A 26,376-nucleotide genomic window follows, 5' to 3' on the forward strand; every position below is an offset into this window, starting at 1 on the left:
ATGTTAATGAATGGTGATATTTATCTCAGTATGGCAAATACGTCTTAAAAGGTTTTGCTGAGAGACAGCTTTCTGAAGCTGGCACATGATGAGCCAGTGGACACATTTCTTCACTTTTGACACCACTATCGCACCCTACCACAGTCTGCCAAGTAGTATCCCCATCTGCATTAGTGTAAAACTGCAGAATACAATTAAATTATGTCATCACGTCAACACACACACAGATTCTCAGGCATCCTGTGTAAAACTATTTCCCTGGATATAGTGAAGGAAAATATATAGCTTTTTCTACACAAGCTGTAATATTAACATCTGAGGAAGTCAGTGCCAATTGAAATCAATGGAAATTGGATTTACCGCCAAGGATTTTTCCAGTGGGAAGAGCTTGAGCTGCCTGTCTGGGGTTTTCTGAGTTTGCTACGACACTAGGTGGCAGTAGTTGTTTTAGAAGTTTTTCTTTCTTTTTTAATTTTGATCCCTAAATAGAAGCGTGATAGCACACACAATAAGATCAGTGCTGATTCCACTGCTAGTTGATGAGGTGGGGAAATTTGTAGAGACTCGATACCAGAATAACATATAGCTTGAGAACCAAGACGAAGTTGCATCCAAACAGAGGGTGATGGCCAGTCCCAAGTTCTTGTTAAGAAACCTCTGGGAAGGACAACAAAAACCTGCTAAGAGTCATACAGTCTGTCATGGGAAGGTTTCTTCTAAGGCATTCCCAGAACTAGACCTGTCATTTCTTTCCCTTTCACGGTCAGTTACTACCTTATCAAGAGATTACAGGCTCTTTTATCACATGTGGGAATAATACTGAAAGTTGTTTTTTTTTCTTCTTTTCATATTTGGAGATATGTTATCTTAAGACATGAAGAAGTATGTACATTAATACTGAACTGAAAGTCTACTTTCTACATTGCATACAATGGGACATTTCTTAATTAACTTTCAGAAAAAGGAACATGATGTATTCCCATCACATCCTCTATCCAATAAATAAATAATAAAACAATTATTTTTCTTTTAGAAATTTTAGCCCACCAAATGCTTCCAGTATTAAGCAAAATTGATTCAAATAGCAATACCTCATGAAACAGTGTACAAATATTTTCAAAATTCCTACACTTTGATTATGTAAAACCAAAAATTGAAAACATGCCAGTCAGGTCTAAAAACTCAGAAGTATTCTAAAAATATAATACATTTCAGTTTATTTTGTGACTGATACTTTCCAATCCTATAAAAGTATATATAATCAAGTTTTTCTCCATATCCATTTTTATAAAATGAGGTGCTTACTTTTTTATGAAAACTAAGATTTTCACCTAATCATTTGAGTCAAAGAACTGAAGTATTAACAAAATGTTGTGAGGTTTGCATTTAATTTGCTAGAGTTGGCAGTGCTGCATTTCAGGAACTGCAGAGATCATGTGTATCAGCTGGGATACAACAACACTCTATAACTTTTCTGTGCAGCAATAGAAGCAAGTAATGGCTAGGTCAGCAAAGGGGGGTTTAACAATGATATTATCCATGTTGAAATCTGATCAAGAGGTCCCTACCTTTAGAAAAAGTATAGAGATCATCGTATTCAAAAGCATAGCACACCTTCACCAGCCGAGTTCCTCCTGGGGTCACACTGGGACGTTGGCTGAGAGCAAGTACTAGCTTAGAACTAAGGTCTTTCTTAAAGACTCTTTGAACACTTACTCTAAATAATGAAAGCATCTGTAGTCACAGCACAAAATGTTCTGGCTAAAATGGGGGTACATCTCTCTGGAAAATTTCACTTTTGAAACCTTTTCCATGTCCTGGAAGAACTGACCAGTTAGGACAGTGCTGAGGTTCACATCATCTCTGTGGAGAACAACAGCACTACTAGATTTCTAGTAAATGTGGAATTTCTGGCCAGAGTTCATACAGCATTTTCATTTCTCTGATCCCACTGTTATTTGCCATCAGACCAGATATTTGAACTAATCTATCCTAATCTAGTTCTTGCATTCTTCTGTTTTCAAAGAAAATGCACATTGATTTTTTTTGTCTTCAGACTGACAATGACACTGTGCAGACTAATAGTGATACAGTTATGAACTCCAGCTGTCTTTGGTAAGGAAAAGCCATTAACATTGGCTTTCCCTTTATCCTTTTCTTTTCTATCTATTTGCTTGTTAGCTGAACTTTCTATGTACCTCTTGAAACCCACTGTAATAATTCATACTGATTGCAAAAGACATACTAGAAGAAAAGGCTGCAAAGCCACTTATTTGTAGTTATCTCAGTTGTTTATCTTAACCAATAAACCGCTGACTGCTCACTGCAAATGTTTCTGCTTATAGGAGATATGCAGTGGGCTGATACTTAACTCACTTTAGCTTCTGTTGCCACCAGTCTTTTAGTGCAATAGCTAAAATGGTACACAATTCCCTAGCTCAGACAGGCCACAGCACAAGTGATGCACCATGTCTCAGAAGTGGAGTGGTGCCTGGGTTGTTCTGAAACACTCCCTGACGGACCACCTAGCACATGTCATTGGTATCACCTCTGAAGCACTTGGTGACTACTCCTCTCGCTGTTGTGGCTGCAGATGGTCAGAGGAAATACGTTGCCACATCTCTAGGCTTTGTCCATCATAGCTAGTGTATGTTAAAGGAGATGGTGAAAGGGGAAGAAAGTGACAAGAGTGTGTATATACGTGGGACAGAAATGCTTAGCTTAGGGGCTACTCCAATTTCTGTTGACAACTCTGTTCTTTCTAAGGTAGTACCCTGGGCTTTCCCCTGTTTCTTTTTTACCTTTAAAGTGCTCATTGTGATGTCCTTCCTCGATCAGGATGACAATGCGTGCTGTGTGTTTGTGCTCCAAGGGTTCAGCTGCCAGCCACAGATCGAAGCTCTTCATGGCATTTCCCAAACAGCCCTGTGGTGAGTGCAGTGTGCTGCAGGACAGGTTCTGTATTCATCTGCAAGATCACAACACATAACAATTGAGAATGCTGAGTAAGCAGAATTTGGATGTTAAAAACATTTCATCTGTGCTTCTCCCTCATCTCTTGACAAGCACTACTAGCTACCTACAGTCACTATTCTCTCCTAAACCCAAATGGGAATTTTGTCCTTCATATACCCTCAGTTTTGAGCTGCCTGTCCCAGCACAAAGCTAAGCCAGTCTGTGTAAAGATACCCTCCCCATAGCCCTCACACACTGTGAAGGAGACAAGTAAATACAACATGCAGCGGAGTGCACAGTCATACAGATCAATACTGTCATTGCTTCTCTTTATTCCCTGCCTGTCTCCATCCATCTGCTTTCTCGTCTTAGAAATGGCAGCTTTTGGCAAATGGACTGGCTTTTTGTTCTTTCTTTGAATTAGATCTGGGGTTACTAGCCCACAATTAGAGTTCCTACACACTGTAGTACCCCAGGTGACAAGCAGCAGCCCAGAGAAGCACAGACAGGTAGGTATGCACACCGAACACCTGCCTGGTACTGGTACGTGGCATTGGTGGTTGTGCAGAGGCCCCTGCAAGGCCTGTGAAGCACTGCAGCTTCATCCAACAAGATAAGGATGCAAGTAGAATGCAAGAAATGCAAGTCTACAGCAAAGGGATAAATTTGGACACGTGGAGAATGTTTAATATAAATAAAACAAACTGCATGAATCAAATATTTAGTTTTTGAAATGCTAGCTGTTCCAGAAGTAAAAAATCTAAACCATTATCCCTGAGATAAGCATCACGAACTATATTTATATTTCCCCCTAGGTTTTATTTTGTGTTCGTTAATATATACAACATTTTCATTTTCAAAAATACTTCATGAGCCACATACTCTCTTTGTGTACTTTTATGGAGTTGTTATTAGAGTTGGATGAAATTGCATTTGCATTCAAGACAGAACTCAACTCACTATAATCATGCCTAATTTGTTGGAGCACTGAGTATTTAAATCAGATTATTATGATGTTTACAGCTTCCACAACCCCCAAATTGCATAATAATTGTCATGTCATGCAATTTATAGCTACGCAGACTCTGCATGAAGACTGGCAGGACCATTGTGTATATTATTAGTGGAACATTTGTGAATCTGAAGAAATTATAAGGAATCCAAAAGAAAGCTGAGAAGCAGATTCTTAGTAGCATGCATACTGCGTAGCTTAAAGTAAACTCACTCCATTGCACTACTGAAAACGTGCAGTCTCTTCTGCCATTTGAGCTCCTGGAGGAAGGCTTCAGCTGACATGTTCAGAGGTTCATGTGGTCAGTAGCCCCAGAGTAAATAAAGACTGAGGAAAGTTGAAATATCCTGCAAATATGCTTTCTTCAAATATTAGGCATATTTACTTCCTCAAATTTATTCCTGATATCAAGCAAAACAAATGGATTGCTATGTATCCACCAAAGAAAGAAGCTACTAAGTAATCCGGCAGGAACTTCCATGCTGCTTGAGTTTTAGCTCTGCTTCCTCCGTAAAGCAGCTCTATGTGAAATTCAGTGGCTGAATAGCAGTGCTGTAAGCAAAGACATGACACTGAAAGAAATGCACCTTGATGATTTTATAGCACTTAGCACAGTGTGGTAATGCTTCATGAGTAAGTTTGTAGATGCCACTAAAAAATCACTGAGAACAGTACTTTCTCATTAAGAGGGGGAAGAGAAAACAAAAGGTAAGACAATGATGTTTTCTGTCTCCAGACTCTAATTCTCACTATTAGAAAACGCAGAGTTGCTAGAACTGTGGTGGTGATGCCACTGCTAAAATTCTCTTTGAGAAAGCTGTGAGAAATGCTCCATTTTCCAGTTCTCAAACGCAGATGCCCTCCACAGTGCAAGAGCTGCCACTCACTTCCCGGCCAGTGGTAACTCCATGTTCTACTCTTTTAACTGAGTAATGGCAAATTAGTGGGGAAGAAAAATGAAGGCACTGTACTGATCAAAGAGGATTTTTTGCAAAAGGCATGTGTGGTTGGTTATTAACTGAAACACAATGTCAGTGGTTCTTTTTAAACAGGAAGCGGATTCTTTTGTTGCTTATGGAAAGGCTGGCGGAAATTTGCACAGCCTTTGAAAAGTGTCATTTTGGAACATCGGCTTTGTGGGATCGCAAGCACGCTGCTGGCAGGGAGACAGGGCGGTGGCAGAAGGACTTCCCTGTGGCTTGTAAGGAAATCGATTATGAGTAAACCCCTGGACGGAGACAGGTTCTGCAGTACCTACGTGATGTGGCAACCATGTGGGCCGATGAGCCGAAAAACAGGTGGTCGGCAGCAACTGCCAAATCACCATCTTGACCTCATCAATAGCCAATAAAGAAATAGAGCAGAAACAAGTTACAGATGGCAAACAACTAAATAAAAAGATATTACGCTGCCAAGAGGAGCTCTTCTGAGGAGTAAATTGGCCCTAATACCAGCAATTCTGACTAAGAAAAAGAAATGAAATGGTTTGCCTAATTTACTCTATGTGTTCAGAGCAGGAGTATGATTTCTATGCCCTATCATTCAAAAGAGAAATAGTTTAAAGTGCTTAGATGGTCAATGGTTATCAACAAGGCAAATATTTTTAAAGATGTAAAGATATTTTCCCTTCTAGAAAACACAGCCAGGAAGCCAGAAAAAGAAATAGATCCTGGTGATTAGTTTATTCTAAAAAAAATGGAGAGTGGTAGAAACATAAATTACAAATCAGTTAAAAATTACTGTAACAATCGAAAATGCAGGAAAGTCAAATTTTTGCACATGTTTTTAGAATTGAAATAATTCAAGTTGAAACATGCGTGCCAAAGATTCAAAATGTAATATAATCTGTGGGACTGAGCAGCATTGGGATATATTACAGGAAAAATGTGCAAGATAAATGAAGCACAACAACTAAAGTATCCAAAGCTCTTGTGAACCGTGTTAAATAATCAACATGGATGTGGTGGACAGTGATCGAAGGAGAGGGATAAAACATTAGGTTAATAACAGCCATTTACAAAATGGCAGAGATTAACCACACAGTTGTGATTATTTTTACAAGTGAGAAAAGAAAGATGGGAGCTAACGAAGAAGGTGGCAACTATAGAGTTATGATCATGTTGCCTTGCTGGAATTTATTTGTCAAGTTGCTCTTTCTAAAACAGCAATCCAGGCAGAAAAGGAGTGGAGAACTGTAGGATTTTGTGCATCCACAAAGCCTTAGGGTAGCTACCTCGAACAGCAAATGGGAGCAACATCCAATGATATTTCCAGGTGCTAAGGCACAAATACCAGCTCTGGGAAAGTATCCTTAAATCTAAACTCAATTCTAACTACAACGCACAAGATAACAGATATTCAGAATTGCTTCATGCATAGAAAAGGAGATGGCGAAAGGCAGTCGGTCTGACCGGGCTCCATCCAGCCCGGCGCTGTACAAGCACGCACTGCTAACAAGGAACAGCCACACGGTGGGCGTCAGTGCGAGCTGCCACCACGGCACCGCTGCAGCTCTCCCTCGGCACTCAGTGATGCGGTGACAAACCTACAGCACTCCCAAAACCGAGCTCAGCCACCGCAGGAGGCCATTGCTGCGTGAAGCCGCCCCGCAGCCACCAGGCCAGCTTGTGAGCAACGCCGCTGGCCTGCCTGGGCTTAGTCTGGGCTGGTGCCGTGCGGGTGGACTTCGTGACTGATAGCTGCTCTAAAGCACACAAACAACTCCCTGCAGCATGGCATCTCTGGTTCCAGGATGCCTCTCTCTCTCAAACACTCGCATGCTCAAAAGTTCTCTGGTTTTCTTTTGAAAACAGGTAACTATTTATTTAAGGTTATTATTAAACTTCAAGTTTCAGCAAACATTTAAAACACAGTATGCTGTAGAAGTTCATATAAACTGCACCTGTAAGTGACATCTTTGCAATAGTCTCGTACATACGAGGCTCAAAGCTATTTCTTGCCAGCAGCAGTGATCCACAGACTTAGATGTTGTTAAAAAGCTTACAATATCAGCAGGGCAACTGCTGCCTCCATTAGAAACATGATACTAAGATGCTGATTAATACCAGGAGGGGGCTTTAATCAGCCAAAGCCATATGCTATTTAACTTAAGATGAAAGTACAAACGATAATCATTATTTCAGAAAGGATGTATTTAAAAGAAGAGCAGAACAGCAAGTGGCATCTTTTTATCATTAGAGCTTCTTCATGCAGCCCCTTTTTTTCTAATGCTTTATAAGCTTTTATGAACATCTGGATCATTTCTTCATTATATAGGCTTCCAATATCATTATGTTTGATGTAGCATTTTTAGTGGAGCTATGCTAAACTCCTAAATATACAATTAATTCCTATTAATTATAGTTTTCAAACTGGTAAAATTATCCATCATTAACTTAATCACTTGTATTTTATCTTAAAATTGTATTCACTCTTTTATAATCCCTACATCTAAAGCCATTTCTTCCCTAGGCTTTGTGTGATGTTTTGCATGCTGTTTGTATAAAGGTTTGCCAGCCATTTTCAACTGCTTGTAGAGCTGAAGCTGTCAGCAGCAGACCATTTTAAAATAGAACCTAATACAGCTTAGTTGTTTTACCAAGGACTGCTTCAGAGAGAAGGGGGGAAAAAAAGAATGGAATTTGGATCTGTAAAGGGCAAGACTTCATTAGATCTGATGAAACTTTAGTGTTATGTTCCCTACATCAATGGGAGGAGGATGGGAAACCTTAAAAAGGGGAGAGTAAGGTAAGAGAGCTATTCACTGTCTTCCACTCCATGTGGCAATAATTCAGCATGAATAGAGCTGAATGATTTGGAAGTCTGCATCCACTGTACATGAAGAATTAGGAGCATCTCTAATACCAAGTTACAACACATCTAAAGAAAAAAAAAAAGAAACTTTTTAAAGCTTTTTCTGAACACTCTGGCCTCACTTTAGGTTTATTCTGTGGCTTAACCTGGAACTTAAATTATAACACCTTCACTGAATGCCTCCCCCAGTCTCCAAGCCTAGAGTTGGATCTGTTTCCTTTTCTTTGATATGACATTTGCAGAATAAAAGGAGAAGCAATCAGAGGGTTAAAAGCACCAGTACTGACCTGCTTGGTTCTTGTCAGCCTGCTTTCAGACACTGGAAATCAGAAATGGTGCAGGGAGCCAGAACCGCTGTTAGTACTGATGAGACATAAGTATCAACTTTGTGGGATGTGGTGTATCCACTATGCAATAATCCAGTTGTTATCATTGTCAGATTTTTAGTTCTCAGCACTCCTCCTCAGTTGCAGAAATACCTGGAGTGGGTGGTCAGGCTTAGCTATTGTTTTCAAGTCAAGGTCTACTTAAGCCTCTTTAATCTTCTCAGATTGCTCCAGGGCTCTTTCCACCCTGAGCCAACGACCCTCCACAGAGCAACAGAGCAGGGTAAATCGGAGTTAGGTATGTGCCGATACAGCATGGAGTCCCTGCAGCACTGCTCTCCATCCTGCTAACCCCAAGTTCCCAGGCAGCACCTTTTTGGTGAGACCCAAGGCCCACAGAAAGCTGTCCACCTTCTGCACTTGTACCCTGTCACAGCCCAGAGCACACCGCTGGTGCCTGGTTTGTACACACCCCGAGCAATGAAACCTCTGCAAAAGACAATTCTTGTCAAAGTCCATTGCTCTGAGCAGGTATTTTCTAATTCCATCATGCTTCTCCTCTCTTGCAACTTTTTCTCTGCTGAACCTGAAGGAACTTAAATGACATTCACATGCATCTTCTTTTCACAGGAAATGTAGTATCATCCTGGTTTTGTCATACAGGATGACAGAGCACCTCCTCTGCTTGAATTTACCAGAGAACTGTTAAACACATCAAGAGCATGAAGACCTCTGATTCTCACAAATAAGGCTGTCTGATCCTTGTCTTTGTTTCACTGACATTCCATGATAGCATACACTTTCCGTAATTTACCTTAAATTTGTTTATTTAATTGTCTCCTATAATTTCAGAGACCTCTAGTCACAGCTCCAGATGGCCCCTTCTTCTATTGGGTTCTTTGAAGGATTCTCCTCTTTATTCATGATACCATGTGATATCAAACTTTGGACTCACAATTCCTTAAAGTAATACATTTTACTTACAGTTCCAGCTGCCTGAGTATCACAGAACCATGTGTTCCTGCTCTGCTCGTCTCCCAGACTCCCATTTCGGGAGGCAAACATACTTAAAAAATACAGTTCCCAGTGCCTCAGATTACAAGGAGGCTGATTCTACATCACTCCCCCTCTCTTCCATCACATGCTGGAAAAATCTTCTTGCTTCTGTCAAAAAAAAAATAAAACAAAACAAAACAAACCAGCCTGACTGACACTGGAAATTCATGTTCCAAGAGAGAGACTGAGCAGGAGCTAAAGTTTGTTTTATTCCTTCTGTGGTGAGACAAGGTTGTCGTTGGTTTTGAAAACTTGTGGCAGCATGAGAGACCCAGCAGCAAAGCTGCTCCTGCTGGGGGTGGAATCCTTTGGTCTGTTTTAATCACTACTCAATTTCCTTCCAGCTCCTGCCCCTCCCTTGGTTCTGCTCTCATTTTCGCTCCCCTCCTCTAAATGGAAATTTTCAAAAATCAGACTCAGGCGTCCGACCCACAGCTCACCTCCAGGTGTGCCACAATATGCCTGCTCGTCACAGGGGCTGCTTTTGCTCTGGAGGGCAAAGCTTTTGCCTTTGATCACGCCAGATGTATTTTCTCCTCATAATAAACTGAAAATTACAATCATCCCTTTTGGTCTCCGACAGCTCATTTGCCCATTATTTCTTCAGTAAGGCATACAATGAATACTCGGGTAAAAAGCTACACAGCCTAATGCAGTTTTAAACCAAAATTCAGAACGAGTGAAAATGAACTGTCTCTCCTCAAGTAAATTAGCTGCCAGGTGCTCCAAGATCAAGACTGCAACATCCAGATCCAACAAGGCTGGAACTTGTGGTTTCCTTCAGAAGTTTCTAAATCAGGCTAACAAAGATGGCCCACAGCTGACTCCTCCTGGTCCTGCATAATGTAGGTACCTCTCATTTGCAAATCACTCCTGAGTGAACACAGAGAGCAGAATGCTCCCAGTTGCTTCTAGGCGCTATGGAAGACATTCACGTGGCCCCTGTATGAATTTATTCTGGAAAAGATTGCAGCTGCTTCAAGAATGTAAGAAATGCTGGATTAGGCCTGTGGTGCACCTAGGCCAGATTTCTGTCTCCAGCAATAGAGATATAATCTTCAAATCCTGCCCTTTATCTCCTGTCTTTTAACCAGTTTTCAGACATTAAAATAATCTGTCTGCCAATCTCATGGCAGCTCAATTTCTTCAACAATCTTTTGTGTGAAACCTTGTAAAGAGCTTTTTGAAAATCCCAGCCTTGATGTCCACTGGATCTCCTTTATCCACATGCGTATGGACAGCTCATTGAACTGCAGGGGGTTAGGGGCAGGATTTCCCCTTCCAGAAGCTCCATGCCCAGCACAGCACACTTCTTAATGAGCTCGCTGATCTTTGGATTCCCTCTGGAGTTCATTTTGTATTTCACTTACATCCCAATGAAGTAAGCTCAGACACAGGCACCCAGATGGAGTAGCACAATCCCTGACATTCAGTGGGTTCAGTCCATTTAGTGGTGCAAAGGGTGTCAAAATTTTGCAGGTCCACCAAGCCATACGATATAAACCCAGAGCCTTGTGCCTTCCCTGCTGCCCCAAAACAGCCCCTCTTGAAGATTATTATTTTTTTTTCCCTCTGACAAGGATCTCCAGAACTAATACACAAAGCCTTTAACAGATTAAGGTGCCTGGCTCCTAGTGGTCCCATTGCTTCCAGAAGGGGCTGAGGATTGGGAGGTCCAGAGGCTGCTCACAGGATAAATAAATAAACCAGCCAATTTTTGGTCAAGAGCAGCAAGGACTAAGAGGCTCCTTTAGTACTAAGAGGTCTTGAGCTGGAGTCCCAGCTCTGCCTCTGACAGGCTGTGGGGCCCTGGAAATTCTTCCCATATCCATTGCCCTCTGCACTTACCTTGTCTGCTTAGCTTGTGATCTCTTAATGACAGTGATTGGCATGAGACATTTGTCCAGTGCCAGTAAAACAGGAGTCACAGCACAGTCCGGGTTAGGACCCTGAAGTGCTACTCCAGTAACAACGTGCGCTCTCCTCTGGCATTGCAGTAAGCCGTATCTGCATTACAACATCCACCTGCTTTGGTGGGTGTTATGTATACATCTGGTACACATAAATGTCCCTGTGTCTTTCTGCATGTAAATGTAACGCTTTGAAGACTCTTCTTATTGGGACCAGTCATTGCTTGTTAAGTGCTGTCAGATTTTTCAGCACCATAGGGGGGAGAGGTGGACCCATGGAGCCTTACAGCGCGAGCAGGGCAGCATACCATTTGGAGGCAACGTGCAGCAGGAGCTGGCTCACTTCAAAGTGCTCCACGGGAGCTGACTGCACTGGAGGTTGTGGCAGGTTCTCAAGGAGCTGGCAAAGGGGACAGTGCTTGGGCACTCAGCTAACAGGAGTTTTTGAGCACGCAGGGAGCAAGGCATGAGGCTGTGCTAAACAAGGAAGGAGGCAGAAAGACAGGAGGGTGTGAAGCAGACAAAAAGAACGTGAGGAGGGACAGAAAAAAAACAGAGATATCCTCTGGGGGAGGGACACTACAGATCAAAGCTCTTAAGGCTAAAAAATTAAAATTGCTATAAAGGGATTAAACTGATGGAAAACAGTGGGGGGTGGAAAAGTTGAGGCTTTGCATGCCACATACTTTCTAGTGTTCAGCATCTCATATGTATCAGAAAATTTAAGAAAGACCCTTTTGAGAGTCCCCCTTTCTCCCCATTACAGAGACACCTGACTCCCCATGACAAGGTACGGGCGAAAGGCAGCCCTGAACTTCAGAGCTGGAGCACGACAGGACCGTGATTCTGTAATGGATCTGTCCTCACACGGGTGAGGCTGAATAGAGCTTTTAGGCCCAACTACAACATAAATGATACAAAAAACCATCATCATCACTACTGGAAGCTGATGCAGTGTGCTGCCCCGTTGAAGAGTACTGCAGTCCCACAGCCTGAGAGAGACAGACAGAGAATACAGCTTGAACAAATTAATCTAGTGGTTCTTCTCTCTTTTCAAGATACAAATGCCAAGATCACCCTTTCCCTGCCAGTCCTATTTCAATCCCTCTGTCTGGAGAAGCTGAACTGAGAAAGGATCATAACAAAACGAGGTGATTAAGCCTCCTAGAACAAACACAGTTCCTTCCGCACAAGTGCTGAGGGGTAAAACTTTCTTGCTTCCAAAGTCTTTTGAGAGTCCTGAAATTCTTTTCTTCTGTGTTGCATTTTGAAGTTGCTCCCCACGAATATCCTTGTCAGACAATACTAACTCTCCACCTACTGACTGTCAGTAGTTTTCACAGAGCTGACATTTAAAAGACTCAGAGCTTGAAAGCTAATCTCTCTTCTCAAAAGTTATATTTCCCAGCAAATATTTGGATATCTACCAGACAAATAAAGCAAATGTGGATGTCTCTTTGTAACAGCTCAACCACAAAGTTTAAAGACTGTAGAAGAGTAGGATTTAATTTGACTGAAAATATACTTGAGAAAAACTGCTGTCAGTTTCAGCCCAGAGTTATATTAACTGGATATTTTTTTTAAAAAACACACAAAAAAAAATCTAAATTAAAAATTCACTGTTGTAAATGCAATACTAAGGTTGATGCAGTCATCTGCTGGAGCCACAGTGACGATGAAGAGTGGATTCAGTACATCAGCAATTTATCATGGCTTGCAGCAAAGAAAATACCTACAACGCCAATGAGAGGTGTGATGACTGTGTTCAGACTACCAAGTTATCCTGGATACAGCCAGCCTGGGTACAGCTGAGTGTTTTTACAACAGCAATGACCTGAGTATGCTCAGATTCTCAGGGCTTTACAGGCTGTGTTAAATTCTGCGCTGCAACAGCTTCCCTGCCACGAGAACCAGAGCTAGGTAAAGCCAGCTTGAGGGTATGTGGGATCCCCTCGCAGCAACAGAAATACAATGAAGTCCTTGAAAATGTTTTGGTTTTCTTTTTTTTAGAACTGCCCAATCCCATTGCACTTCGAATTAAGCCTAAATTTTAAATGGCAACAAGAGGCCTTGTCCATGAAGATCTCAGATGTTGTGTACCAGTTTAGCACAAGACACATTACTTCAGCTGCTCCTATTGTTATGGATAGCCTGTTCTTCCTAACAAGTCAGATTATTAAAAAAAAAAAAAAAATTCTTCCTCTGTGCGGCTTCAAGTAAACTTGAAAGCACAAGATTTAATTAGCAAATTTTGGGAGAGCATCATGCAAGAGTAAAGAAGCCAACCTCTATCTTTCTGTTCCAAACACAACCATTTTAGTTCTGCTCCTGTGCTCACGACTGCACAAGATTCTTCCGTTCTTGCTCCCACAACTTGTTCAAACCCCAAAACAAGGTCCTGGAGCTTCAGGAGTAGAGAGCTCAGTGAGGCTCCACCTGTGCACAGTGGTCTTTAGTAGGAATTTTTCCAAGAGCTCTCCAAAGTGTAGTGCAGCTGCACATTATCCCCAGGGAAGCTTCCCCATCCTTGAATTTTCCAAGGTATTTCTTAATGTACATGAGATCCACAAGTTGATGGTGAAAGTCAAAAACAAACAGACAAAAAAAACCCTCCTGTTTCCCTGGATCCCTGTGGAAAGCCATTCCTCAACCATCACACACCAAATATCCAGTCATGTCTATTTCCCCACAAATATTTCTCATCCTAATGGGCAAGACTCATTTCAGTGTCATACAGGTTAACACACACAAAGGGAGCCTGACTATGTCTGAACTTGCCATTAGCTAGATACACCTAACACAACAGGCACCTCTAGCAGGGTTTCTATGCCCTGTTAATCAATAAGAACTATTTTGCAGCCTCAGCCTAGTGGAGAGATGGCAATATCAAGACATTGATCCATTTCAGACTCAAATCCTTCAGCACTGTCTTGGCACAGAAGATGACTGCCACAGCGCCCCAGCTCCCGTCACAGCCCCCGGGTGCTCCTTTTCCAGGGTGCACTTGCTCTGCGAGTAAATCCAACAAAGTGCACGTGGTTTAGCAAGCCAGCCTTTACACCAGCATCAGGAACAATGAACTAGAAACAAAGTCAGTGCCAGTAGCAGCACAGTACAGCAGTAACACAGCCTTCTACAGCTAAGTTTCTAGTGATATCATGAGACGTTCTGGGACTGAAAAATATGGGGTTTGGGTCCAGAAGGTATCTCTCCCTTCATCCCCAAACTGCTTAGCTTCCCCAAGTGACAATCACTGTGTTACCTACTACCAGGTAACCTAGTTATCACTACTAGGTTATGATACCTCTGGATCTTAGGGGAGAACTGAGTTAAATTATTGACACTTTTCTTTATTTAATGCAACTTCTGCGAGTGTTGAGACACAAGACACCACAAAGCAACCACTATAAACTTCCAAACTATACTGTGCTCTTTTGTACTTTCCCCTCAGTTGTTTTTCCTGGTTAACGCTGTACCTTCTGAAAATTACACATTACCAAACTAAGAGCAGTGGGTGGCACATTTATGATTGTTAAGTAAAACCACTGAAAGACCCCTCATTTCTTATAAAACAACAAGGATTTTTACAGAATTCCTGTCTTGGTTCCACTCTTTAAAAAAAAATAAAAAATCCACTTTTTCTTAATCTCTTAAACTTGGGCTAAGCAGAGTTTTGAGGTTTGCAGAGCTGTTCTCCAGCTGAGTGTTTCCTTTTAGATATGCACACCTCCTTGTTGGACATTCATTATCAAACCTTGTGTTTGCCTTTTATCTACAAGTCCTCTTCAGTGTTCAGCATAAACTACATGGACACCTTGCAGATTGACATTTCTTCATTCATGCTTTACCTTAAACAGCATGCGAAGACATCAAAGAAGAGGAGCTGACTTTGATGTTACAAAATGAAAAACGCCTCATGATTTGCCAAGACCTGGGGAACTTGTAGTTTGCTCTTTTTCCCTTAAAGAAAAACTACTACTTTCCCCCTGCATATGTGAAAATCTTTGCCTTTTTCACCGAACTTGTATAAATGTTTTGTTCCCTGTAAGAAAAACAAACAAGCTACATCTTGTTCCAGCCCAATAAACACAGGCCCCAGTGCCCAAACTATGGTGGCTTGGAGGAACACGCACACTTTATGTAAGAGCATATTTGTTTTGCACCTGTGACTTTTACACACTCAGGTGTGATGACCCCCCCACACCAACACTGATAATCACAGTGCACGTGTTGTGTTTTTCACTCACAGGTCACCGAGAGGGATTTAGAAACGCTTGCTTATTCCTGTGCTGTAGATGAGGAAAACATGCAGCAAGTGAAGTTATTTGGGCCAGCCGTGACAGCAAATAGCCAGCACTACGACAAAGCTTTCCTGGTTCCCATGTGAGTATCGACTCGGCAGCTCGCTCTGGCCATGAAATAAAGAGCAGTGGTGCTCAGCACCTTAACAGCCACAAAAAGTGCTGGCAGCCCATGGGGCAGCCAGTCATCCTTACCTGAAGGTGCTGTGCACCACGATAGGAACGGATTGACTTGCTTCGTTAGTTGTGTTCCTGTTGTTTTGAATGCTATTCAGGGCGGTTTTCTTTGCAAGCTTTGTTTCATTGCTTGAAGTGAAGAACTGCCCTGTCCTTATAAGGACAGTAGGAATGTGCATAATTAGTCCAAGGCTAGAGAATAGAGGCATTCAAAATGAACATTTGTTATTGATTTCCCAGACTGCAGTGGAACTGAGAAGAATATCACGAGAGGAAAAGATAGGTAATTAAATGTGACTTGTTAGAATGCTGCCTAGCTAGGTCATTGCATATGTATTATTCGGCTGCACTGCTTCAATGTAAAGTGCACAGTTCCTCTCCCTGGTACAAAATCCTTTGATTAACCAGCCTCCGTTTGCTGGTGGAAGGGGCCAGCCCTTTTGTTGTTTCACTGCCGGCAGTGTTGCTTGTGCCATTTCTTTAAGACTCTTCATCAGATGTGGTTTGTCAGGAACATGCTTAGACTGTAAGTCAGAATAGAGCTCATTTTCTTTGATGTGCGTTTGTAATGTGCCTGCTCCGAAAGGAGGGGAATAAACTTTGGTCACGCTGTTAATCTGCAGGAACTACATTTTAAGCAACTTGATGTGTGTGGACTTGGCACATACTATAGTGTCAGCTACTCCTTTCAAACAGAACTTTATCAATAATTGGTGCCAACACAAGAACTCATGTCAAACATTTACCATAATAGATTCAGCAGGAATGTGCTTAGCCCCAACCTTCTGCTGTAGAGAGACCTTTTAGTTTCAGTTTAGGGTCGGAAATTTTCCAAAACAAGATGCATAGCTACTTCACCTCTTTTCTTGCTGTATCACGGTTAAAGACCAGCACGGATATGACCAGTTTGACCATTTGGCTCCAGCATTTCAGGTTCTGCGCTCAAGATTTTTATCCTTGAGCAAGTATTTTGCATACCAAGGAAGTCTGAAAGTGAAAGGGTTATATTTCCTTGAAGGTCCACTTGAATGACTGCAAGAGGAGAGCCAAAATGGTAATCAGATCCCTATGAGATCATATTGAAAGCAGCCATGCCTATTTCAGAGTTTTCTGATGTTGCAGGGGTCTGTAAAACATTTAATCACTGGAGTTCCAATAAGTTGAGATTTGTTGTGAGTGCTGTAGAGAGCACTCGCCTGAGATAAAATGCTGCCTGGTAATGCTCTTATGGCTACATGAGCCAGAATGCAATCGAATATCCATGGTGATTTAGCCTTGCATCGTCATCCCAGAGAGGGGGCTGCAGGATTTTCACAGCTACATAGAAGTGGATTAATGTAACTACTCATTACAATTCATGGGAGACCTGATCCAGCTTCTGTTAAAGTCAAAGTAAAGATGCTGTTTGAATTTCTTGGGCATCTGGACAGTGGTTTGTGTGTCCCATCCTGTAACTGCCCTCCACTACCACAGAAGCATGCCCAGGTTTCTCTGTTACCCAGGTGGCAGGTATATGCATGTTGGTCTGCCCTCATTACCCAGTGGAGGACAGGTGATTGTAATTCTGTCAGACAAGGAGGCATTGGTACAGAGAGGTTTAATGGCTAAACCTCCTCTACCTTGCTTTTATTTTATTTTAACCTGTGAAGTTCTGACTGACATAGAAAATTAAGTTTGGCAGAAACTACGTTGATGTCTACCTCTGAAATAAGCAAAAGAGTGGGGTTTTGAAGATGGCTCTTCAAAAACTCACAGATGTGATTGCATGCGTATGAAACCAAAGTTGCTTAGCTAACAACATACTATCTCATCTGACTCAGAGTTTGCAGGAGACAAGAGAAAATCCATGTTAGCCTATATTCTTTAAAGAGCAAACAACCATTATCCAGTTAAGCCTGCACCAAACAAACCTTTTATTAGGCCTAGCTTTTGAGAAAGCCCTTCTCCACTAATGGGTATGGCTTGCAGCTTACTTTGAAAGGTTCAGAAACCAAGCTAAAAACGAACCAAGATTAAAGAGCAAATTACTCACACAGGTCAATCCAAATGACCCCTTCCAGTTTCTTGCAATAATCCAAACCTGTAGACTGTCTAAAGACCTCATAACACTGGAGAAATCTAAAAGGTAGTTTATGTCTCTCAAGTGGTTAAAAAAACAAAAACAAAAACACAAACATCTGAATCCATTTTATGCTACAGTTTCTAGCTTTGCTACCACTGCCCGGAAGCAGAACAAGCAAGTTTGTAGGTACCAAGGTTAAAAGATGGTTCAGCATATGGTTTATTTGTTCCTTCTACCTACACAACCAAAACCAATATATATTAGTTTAAAAAAAAAAGAGTGAGACAATGTGTTTAAAAATGCATCTTTTTGTACTGTAGTCTAGACTTTTTAACAACTGAATAGGAAATATTACCTACTTACTTAATTACTTGCTGGACTACTATAGCCAATCAAATAAAATGGATGCCTCTGATCAAAGAGCACAGTTTTCAGAGGTGGCTCTTGAAATACTTCAGGTTTGGAAATGGAAGCCTCAGACCGTCAGTCCTTTCCCCTTGTCTGACAGGCACTTACTGAATAACAGAAGAGGTGTTCCAGCAGATATTTTGAGTGTCAGGAAAAAGAAAAAAAAAAAACCTCATGAATTAATGTGATTTTGGGGAGAATTATATTGCCTAAAAATACCATTGTTAGTACAATTTTTTTTATTATTTTTATTTTTTTTTGACAGATTTGGCAGATTTATGCAGCACCTTCTGACAGTATGAAGTTGTGTGTGTGACTTAACCTTTTTATTTCTGCCTTTTGGAGTTCAGTCTCTGTCACTGTTGCCCTCTGCATTGAACTCCTCTGTAGACTCAATGCTCCTGACACTCATTGTTATTCTACTCTCTGCTTTCAACATTATCCCAGTGAGATTCCCTCCTTGTCAAAGCACTGACTCAGTACCTCAGAGGACTGTCTGATGATCTCTAAGACATGTATGAATCCTTCTGGTCTCACTATTATTTATTAGCTGGCTAAGAATGCCAAGATATAAAACGTTTAACACAAAAAATGGTCACAACATTATTTATCACTTATGTGGTAGTAATAGAAATATCACAACAATTTAGTGCTCTGCTGTGTGTTACTGATAGTGGTTCAGCAGCACCCCCTGCCCCACTAGCACCCAAGTACCATACTACAGCACCTTTTCCAGGCTGCATATCAGATGTTTTTGAGGAAAATTGTATAGAGGCACAAGGACTAACCAGGTGAAGCGCTGCATGCTTCCTTTGGTCTCCAGGCCAAACAGTGAAAAGCACAAAAGCACACCATCTATAAAGCCATATTTATTCTCCTTTTTTCTTAAACCCCAAATAAACCCTGGTCAAGTCACAAATCACCATAAATATTCCCATTAGGCATTACCCTATTCTTAAAGAAATAGTTGTCAGTACCAACTCGGATGCAGGAAGCCCTTTTTAGTTTTGTAAAACTGTGTAGCAGCAGAGTAGAGATGGAAAGGTAAAGGGAGCAGATTAGTTTCTCCAGCAGCAGTTACACCCACTTAAGGTGCCTACATCCCAACACAAGCTATGCCTTCGGCTGCCACAGCAGTACACTGCTGTTCCAGTGTCAACGCGTCCAGGCTAGGGGACTTGCCCTGTCTGAATGGGCCTCACTTCCAGGCATGGTGTCAGCCAGCTCCAGGACTTTCCAGAACACAATACAGCCATGAACAAAAGCAGAAGACTAAAGACAGTACAGTCAATAAGGGTAACAAGAATAATAAGAATTAAATAGCAAGAGCCATCATCAGACTGACACCCAGGATGATGGACTGGGAGTTTTGGAAAGGACAGGATCACCCATTTGCTGCAGGCCTTAAGACAAGCTCTGACAGTGCTGAGGAGCTTTGGGAAGCAACTTCTCAATGCTGAAGTTTTTATCCCATCCTTTAAAGGCATGCAGCACTGGCTCCTGTCAAAACTGGAACTCTACACCAAAGTACCTGCTGGCATTGCCTATTTTGGTAATATTTACTTAGTGCAGATTTGGGACTTTGTGAGGCACCACAATCTCTGGAAGTTTCATAAATAAACCCGTTCATTACTAGCTTAATTAGCTGATCTCATATAGTTGGAAATCCTGGTTAAGGACAGTGGTCTGTTCCCTCCCCAGTGGCAGATAAACAAGCATTACAAAGCAGTGACCCAACCACTTCCATCAAATCTTTCCAACATCTTTGGAACTTTCCAGAAAACAAGGAGTATGTTGCATTTTTTGTTTGGCACTACAGCTGTAGTACGTAGCACCCCTGTAACATCAGACTGACATTTGTCTTGCCCCAGTTGCAGGTATAGTTGCAGTTAAGGGAGAAAATGAGTTCTCGTATCATTAGAGACGAAAGTGCTATCACGCTGAACTATCACACCACTCAATCTAAAAACAATGTCTACAGACAAGTCTCCTTACCTGAAGAGCTCAGAAGTAGGAACTAGATGTGTAAATGCCTTCAGCAAGTGGCAAAAAAGAAGGGGAAAAAAATCAATCTACAAATCAATCAGCAAATTACAGCTGACAGTCTTACTGCTAATTGAACTAATACTATATCATACAAAATGATTAAGGACTTAACTGGGTCTAACACCCTATCACTAGAGATATGAAACTCATGGCAATCATGATAAAATACACGAGCAATTTAAGCTCTTACTGTAAAGAATAGCTGTCATTTTATTTTATTTATCAACAGCACAGCAGCCATCTTGACAGTATGTTCTGTATGCTACAGTGAGGCCTGACATCTTACGGGACATCAGGTCTCTTGTGCATGAAGATGAAGTTTTGTTGATTCATAATTCCCTCAAAGAGTCCATAACTGTGGATTGCAGTGTTAAACAAGTGCAGACTGAGCACTTAGATCCCAAAGAATGAAAAATGGGACTGTTAAGTGATTGAAGCAGGAACATTTTAGAAAGAAATCACAATTAAAAAGAAAGTGTGTATCTCATCATCAGATGATCAAGTTAATTACTGGTGATGAGGCATGAAGTAGCTATAAATGATACTACCTTCAGAAAACTCAAGGTTTCAGGTGGGAGATTAAATCTGGAATTAAAACAGAGTTAAATTTAAATTCCAGAGTTCACTGGAAGCTGTACTGGAATGAAAGAAAATCAGAAATCAGCCCTATGCTTCTAATTGAAGCAGTTTGGAAATGCAAACTTAGAGAGCTGACTGCTACACTTAAAGGAAAGAGAGCATCTCTTCACACTGAGCATTTTCATCTTTCAATCTCTGAGCATCATTACAAGCGAAGAATTCAAACCTGTCACAACCCTTCAGCTTTACAACTTAAAACCTGCTGCAGAACTATGATTGAGCCAAACCTTTCTCTCTTGAGTGGACGTCCTAGAGCAGTTTGTGGAATTACTGCCACAAAGCACCCCTTGTGCCTCCTTTCAGAGCCTAAGAGACTTTGAAACATCATTAATTCATTTTCCTTGGGGAATATGATTTTCAGTTATTTTTTTCTTTATTTTTATCCTTTCGGTAATTTTCTACTCAGAACTCTGAAGAAAGGGATTCATATCCAGTCTGCCTCCAAAATTATCAGAGCTACAAACCAGGTAGGAAGCAAGCTCACTGACCTAACCAGACTCAGCTGGCCCCCCTGAAGGAAAAAGGAAATGACTGAAAGACATCAGTGAAGGAAAAATAAAAATCTAAGGCCCATGCTAGCAGGGTGAGCTGGTCAGAGCATGCTAACACCACCCTATTTAGGGTGAAAATGTCTAATATAGTTGGCCAGCCAATAATGCAGGAAAGTAAATTCAGAAGTTTTGAACGTTTTTCATGCTTTTTAACTTGACATTTAGGGTTGCCGATTGGCCCAACTTGCAGACAACAGAAGTTGTAGTCATGTCACACTCTTTAAATGGCTCCATGTTCGTGCTGGCCTTGAACATGCTGCAGCATTTGCCACAAGGGTGGTATTGACAGAGAGGACGTCAATGAGAGAAAGGTACGAGGGATCCCCTGGCAGCCACGGGGAACGACAAATCAACTGGTTCTTTTCATCAAAGTGATAGAAACAGAGTTGATCAAAACAAGCAGAAGGCACTGTTCTGTTTGGTCTGTACGCTTTGTACGCTGCCACTTGGGAACTTAATTAGTCTGCATGCTTTATGTTTCTATCTTTAGTCTGATGGCATACAGCTGTTCTTTTCAACATCACTGCCTACTGCCCTTTCCCTGCTGCTGGGGCACATTTGTAAATAGGAGAGGCAAGATGGCCTGGAATTTAACCCTCTGCCACTGCAGCTGGGGCTTGTGAGTGGATTGCGTACCTGGAAAGATGGGAGGAGCCGGGAGGGCCTCCCTCAGCCACCACAGCCACCAGGCTTGGGGCTGTTCTAGGCTGCTGGTGGGAGGGTGCCTCTCTGGCTGTTGCTGTTGGAGTCAGGCCTCATAATTACCTGATTAATTAACCTAAGCTGCATCTAGTAAAGGTGACTAAAGGCAGGGCCCTTGGTGGTTGCCTAAAATAGTCAGTTTCAGCCCAGGTGGTTTTAAAGGGGTAAAACATGGTTTTAAAGTGATGAGGCAAATTGTTCTATCACCTCACAGGAGTTTTTTGTTTTTCGGTTCATTTAATTATGGAAAGGAGGCTCAGTGTGCCCTCATCCCCGTCAGGAAAACACCACTGCACAGAGCCAAACCCCAGAGCCACATGGCACTCCTCATCCTGTCACCATGCCTTCCCTGCAGCAAAACTCGGCCAAAATGCCAAAAAATCATCATTCTGACAGCAACCATACCTGTCATGGTGAGGGAGGCATCAAACCATGATAGTTTCTCCACAGCTATCATCTCATCAGTGATGGTGGGGATGAGCCAGAGGTGGTGCTCCCCTGGATGATCCCAGAGGCTGTGATGGCAGCAGCCATTACTTTTATTTGCACTGAAATGGGCCCTGAGGGCCACACGGAACCTTCTGGAACCCGCTAGGGCTGCCCCCATAGAGCCTTCCAGAAGGTTCCACGGCGGTGCCTCAGCTTGGGGTGGGTTTAGGTCAGCACGATTTGGAGCAAGGATCAAAAGCCTTCCTGATATCCCTGCTGCCAGCACAGTGGCTGACCGCATGCCTCTGGAATGTCCTCCCTCTGGAAAGGCACTCAGGCCCTTCCAGAGTGAGGAAAATCCGCCTGAATTATCAGTGCACTGAGGATTTCCACTTAGTGTGGGGTATAAAAGCTGATGCACTTAACAGACTCCTGGGGTCATGTTGTGTGCTACCCTGTGAGATGTGTGGAGCAAGACAAATGTTCTGCTGCTGGTCTGGAAATGAAAATAAGATGCATCTAAATGAGGAGTAAGGCCTGGATATGAAACACATTGTGAAGGTATGAAAGGAAAACAAGCAGTAATAGATTTAAGACTCATCTTAAATATTTGTTCTGCAAAGATTATCCTTGCTTTTGTTTAAATTCATTCCCCCTGAAAGGCATCCATGGCATTCATCTGGAGCAGCAATGCTAGACCTTATTTCAAGGTATCAAGGCCTGGCACTTTCCCCAGAAAATCTCTTGCCATGATTTATTACTGAGTGTCTGTAGGAGCCAGTGACCAAGATTGTGCAAGGATTTGGAACATGGGAGAAAAAATCTAGGACTGAGATCATGAGGGGTCCATGGCTTGCTCAGACTGAAGTGCAGGAAAGAACAACCTTGTCCAGCTGCCAGTTGAAGCCATACTTAAGCAAAGTCTCAGCAACAGGACACGAGAGCTGCCCCTTCTGGTTGTCTAGGTGTTCAGCATCAAGGTGAGCGTTAGCACCCTATATACCCAGATCTACTGTGGTTACAGCTCAGAAACACAAAGCTGGCTTTATGGGCTGACGTTGACAAGAGAGGAAGGGAATGCACCTCTGAAGTATATGCAATAAATGAAATTCTTCAAAATCCCTTTGCTTGTGTCATTTCTTAGCGTTGCACTTTCAAGTGGGACATGCAAATCTCCCAACTGGAGTGCAGCCAGCACCCCCAGGTCCAGCATTAACCCTCCAGTTCAGAGAGCAGCTAATTTTTCTCAGCAGCTAAGAAGTTACACGTTCATCTACACCCTACTTCCAAAATATACCACATAAATAGCCTCCAACCCCTGCCCCCCTCCCCCCCCCCCCCCATTTCTGTCTCTTGTAATAATTTTTTTCATATCCTAGAAATTCCTGCTTTACTACCTTGACAGTGATGGTAACGTCAGGTGCTGCATATCATGCCACACTCATGAGTCTTACATTCCTATGACATGGCAGACTTTGATACAATTACAGCTCAGCTACATATCTTAATTTATGTTACAATATTGCTGTAGTGATATCAGAGACAAATGTTTAATTCACAGAACCTCGGTTTCAAATTGCAGTCCCTGAATGCAAACAGCAGACTTCAATATTTTTTCATCAATTTCTTAGTTCATAAAAATCAATTTTTGTAGAGTTTTTACACTGCACATAAAAGACTGTGGCATCAATTAGCCTTAATTCTTTTTTTTTTTTTTTTTTTTTTCTGTTTTGGAAACCTCTTTGTAGGAAAATCTCATATTTCAGCAATTTGCATTATCCACACAATCTGCTTTGAAGTTCTAAGTTATGGTAAGAAAAGGATCCACTTATCTGCACATAAAAAATGTTCAAAGCTTATAAATTCCCTGAAACAGATGTACATTATCATTGGATTTGCCTTTCTCTCTTTGCTGTTGCATGGCTAATAGAGTTTCATGTGCCCCCTCACATCCTCCCCATTTAGCATCTTTTCTCTACAGAAGCATGCACCCTACTGTGCCAATCCACACTTCAAAGATTTCTGTCTATCTATTAGAAACAAAGCACAAAGTGAGAACATATGGCCCCTTTTAAATTTCCCACATTTAAGTCAATATCGTTTCTTTTCTCCTTTGGCAAGAAACATAATAAGGTTTATCTTCTCCCTTCCTAAATCTGCTGGCTCTCTCAAACTGCTTGTGCCAATTCAGCAGTTACTTTGCAGCATCAGACTTGGCAGCACATATGAAAACAAAATCTCTAATTTTTTTTAATTGCTTTTATTTCTCCAGATCAAGAAGATGCATTTAAATGATGAAAAAGGACAAAATGTAACTGCACACTTTCAGATAAGTGGATTTTAAACCCATGAAAGGGCACAGCAGAGAGTCAACAGCAAAAAAGAAATTGTCATATTCAAGTTCTTTTCACAGTGACATCTTTCCAAACATTTCCTATTACTAACTAAAGGTATGGAAGAGCATTTTGGAATCTGAGGCCTTACTGCGCATGAGCATTCACTGCTCTCATGTCCCAGAGCATCCGTAGAAACCCAGCATAATGGCATTTCGGGGAGTGGTTAGGCAATAACAAGACATTGCTGTCTCTTTTGAGGTAAAGGAACAATTACGTGCCTCAGAATCATATTGGGTCTTCACTTTTCTCTGCTCTGGTTACAGGCGTAGTGAGTGTACCTCTTGTGTGCCTGGAAGCAGAAATTTCTGACCATTTCTTTGGAGTGACTCCATCCCGGATAACAGGAAAAGCAGGATGCAGGCTTAGCTCAAAGTGAATTCTGCTGTGTAGAGGATTTCCTCTGTTTGTGGGCATTGAAATCAGCATCTATGTGAGAAAAGGCTCTAAGTAAAATAAACATAATTAGATAGCATTAGCCACACAGGTAGTATCCTGTGAATACTACCTAATTTATGATTCAGTTATAAAGAAACAGGTTGCAGGGATAATGCTTTTGGCAGGACAAGGAACGAAAGCCTTGCCACGCTTCTGGAAACACCATGATTTACTCCTTTAATTCAACGTCTCTAGCTAAGATGACTCGATGCTTCAGACTCCTAAGCTGTCAAGTTTGTGATCTTTAAATTAATTGGTTTTAGCATCCATTTATTGGACCAGGAAAATTCTTATAAAAACCTGTCCCTGATCAGTGCAAGCTGTGAGTGCCCCAGGGCCCTGATTCCAAGAAAGTGTAAATTGAAGTACCTCTGTTTACATCTGCTGATCCAGTTAAGCCACACAAAGTTTCCATTGAAACTCATAGAAGTCACATGTGCAGAGCCATTGAGGGATATGGCCTTAACAGATGGCATAGCCAAACAGCAAGAAGTTGTGATTAAAGACATCAAAAGTAAAAAATATTCCCCGAGAAGGCTGTAAAGAGACAGGAGGAATGTGAGGCCCACAGTGCTGCCTTTTGCTTCCCTTCGTACTTCTGCACTTCCTGGAAACTCCAAGTCTCTTTAATTGAGCTTTTCCTCCCCTCCACTCCTTGCAGGGTGAGGGGGTTAATTGCTGCAGACTGAAACATTACAGTTTTCGTACTCCTGCTTCCTACTGGCACACTGAGTGCACTGGAATGCCCTGGGCATGCACTGCACAGGAGTCCATACAGCACTCAGAGTAAGGATGGAATAAATAGCTCCAGCCCCCATGGCCACGGGTATCCATAAAGCACCGTATCTGCGGCTTTAAAAATCAGCACTGGCCAAGTGAGACCTTAATGCTAATTGCCATGGCATTTCACTGTTTATCTTAGCTGAACTAGCATTACCAGTCCTGGCTGTTAACAACCTCAAGTGGCACTTTATTCATCTATCAACAGTCTTATCCTGTGAACAAGCAAGGAAGAACTATAAACACCCACTCCAAAGTCACTTCGCAGGTTTAAGCTAAAGCCCACAGAAAAAGGCCTTTCATAGAACTCCAGTGAGAACAGACAAAACGCAAGCTCCAAAACAACATTTTAATCTACAAAGTTTTATTTGTCTTTTT

At 41.8% G+C, this 26,376-nt stretch overlaps 1 long non-coding RNA gene across 4 annotated transcripts in view; it reads right to left on the bottom strand.

Annotated features, from left to right (window-relative positions):
* LOC308176763 overlaps positions 1–23,718 on the bottom strand; it is a 59,032-nt gene extending 35,314 nt beyond the window's left edge. For all 4 annotated transcript variants that reach the window (XR_013938585.1, XR_013938586.1, XR_013938587.1 and 1 more), the window contains exons 1-2: positions 22,364–23,718; positions 2,802–2,968 (exon numbers count right to left, since the gene is read on the bottom strand). This is a non-coding gene — a long non-coding RNA (uncharacterized lncRNA). The remainder of the gene's footprint in view (positions 1–2,801; positions 2,969–22,363) is intronic.
* Positions 23,719–26,376: the final 2,658 nt, after the last annotated feature.

The sequence above is a fragment of the Anser brachyrhynchus genome, assembly GCF_964034855.1.
Source record: "Anser brachyrhynchus genome assembly, chromosome: 12".
Classification (NCBI taxonomy): Eukaryota; Metazoa; Chordata; class Aves; order Anseriformes; family Anatidae; genus Anser; species Anser brachyrhynchus.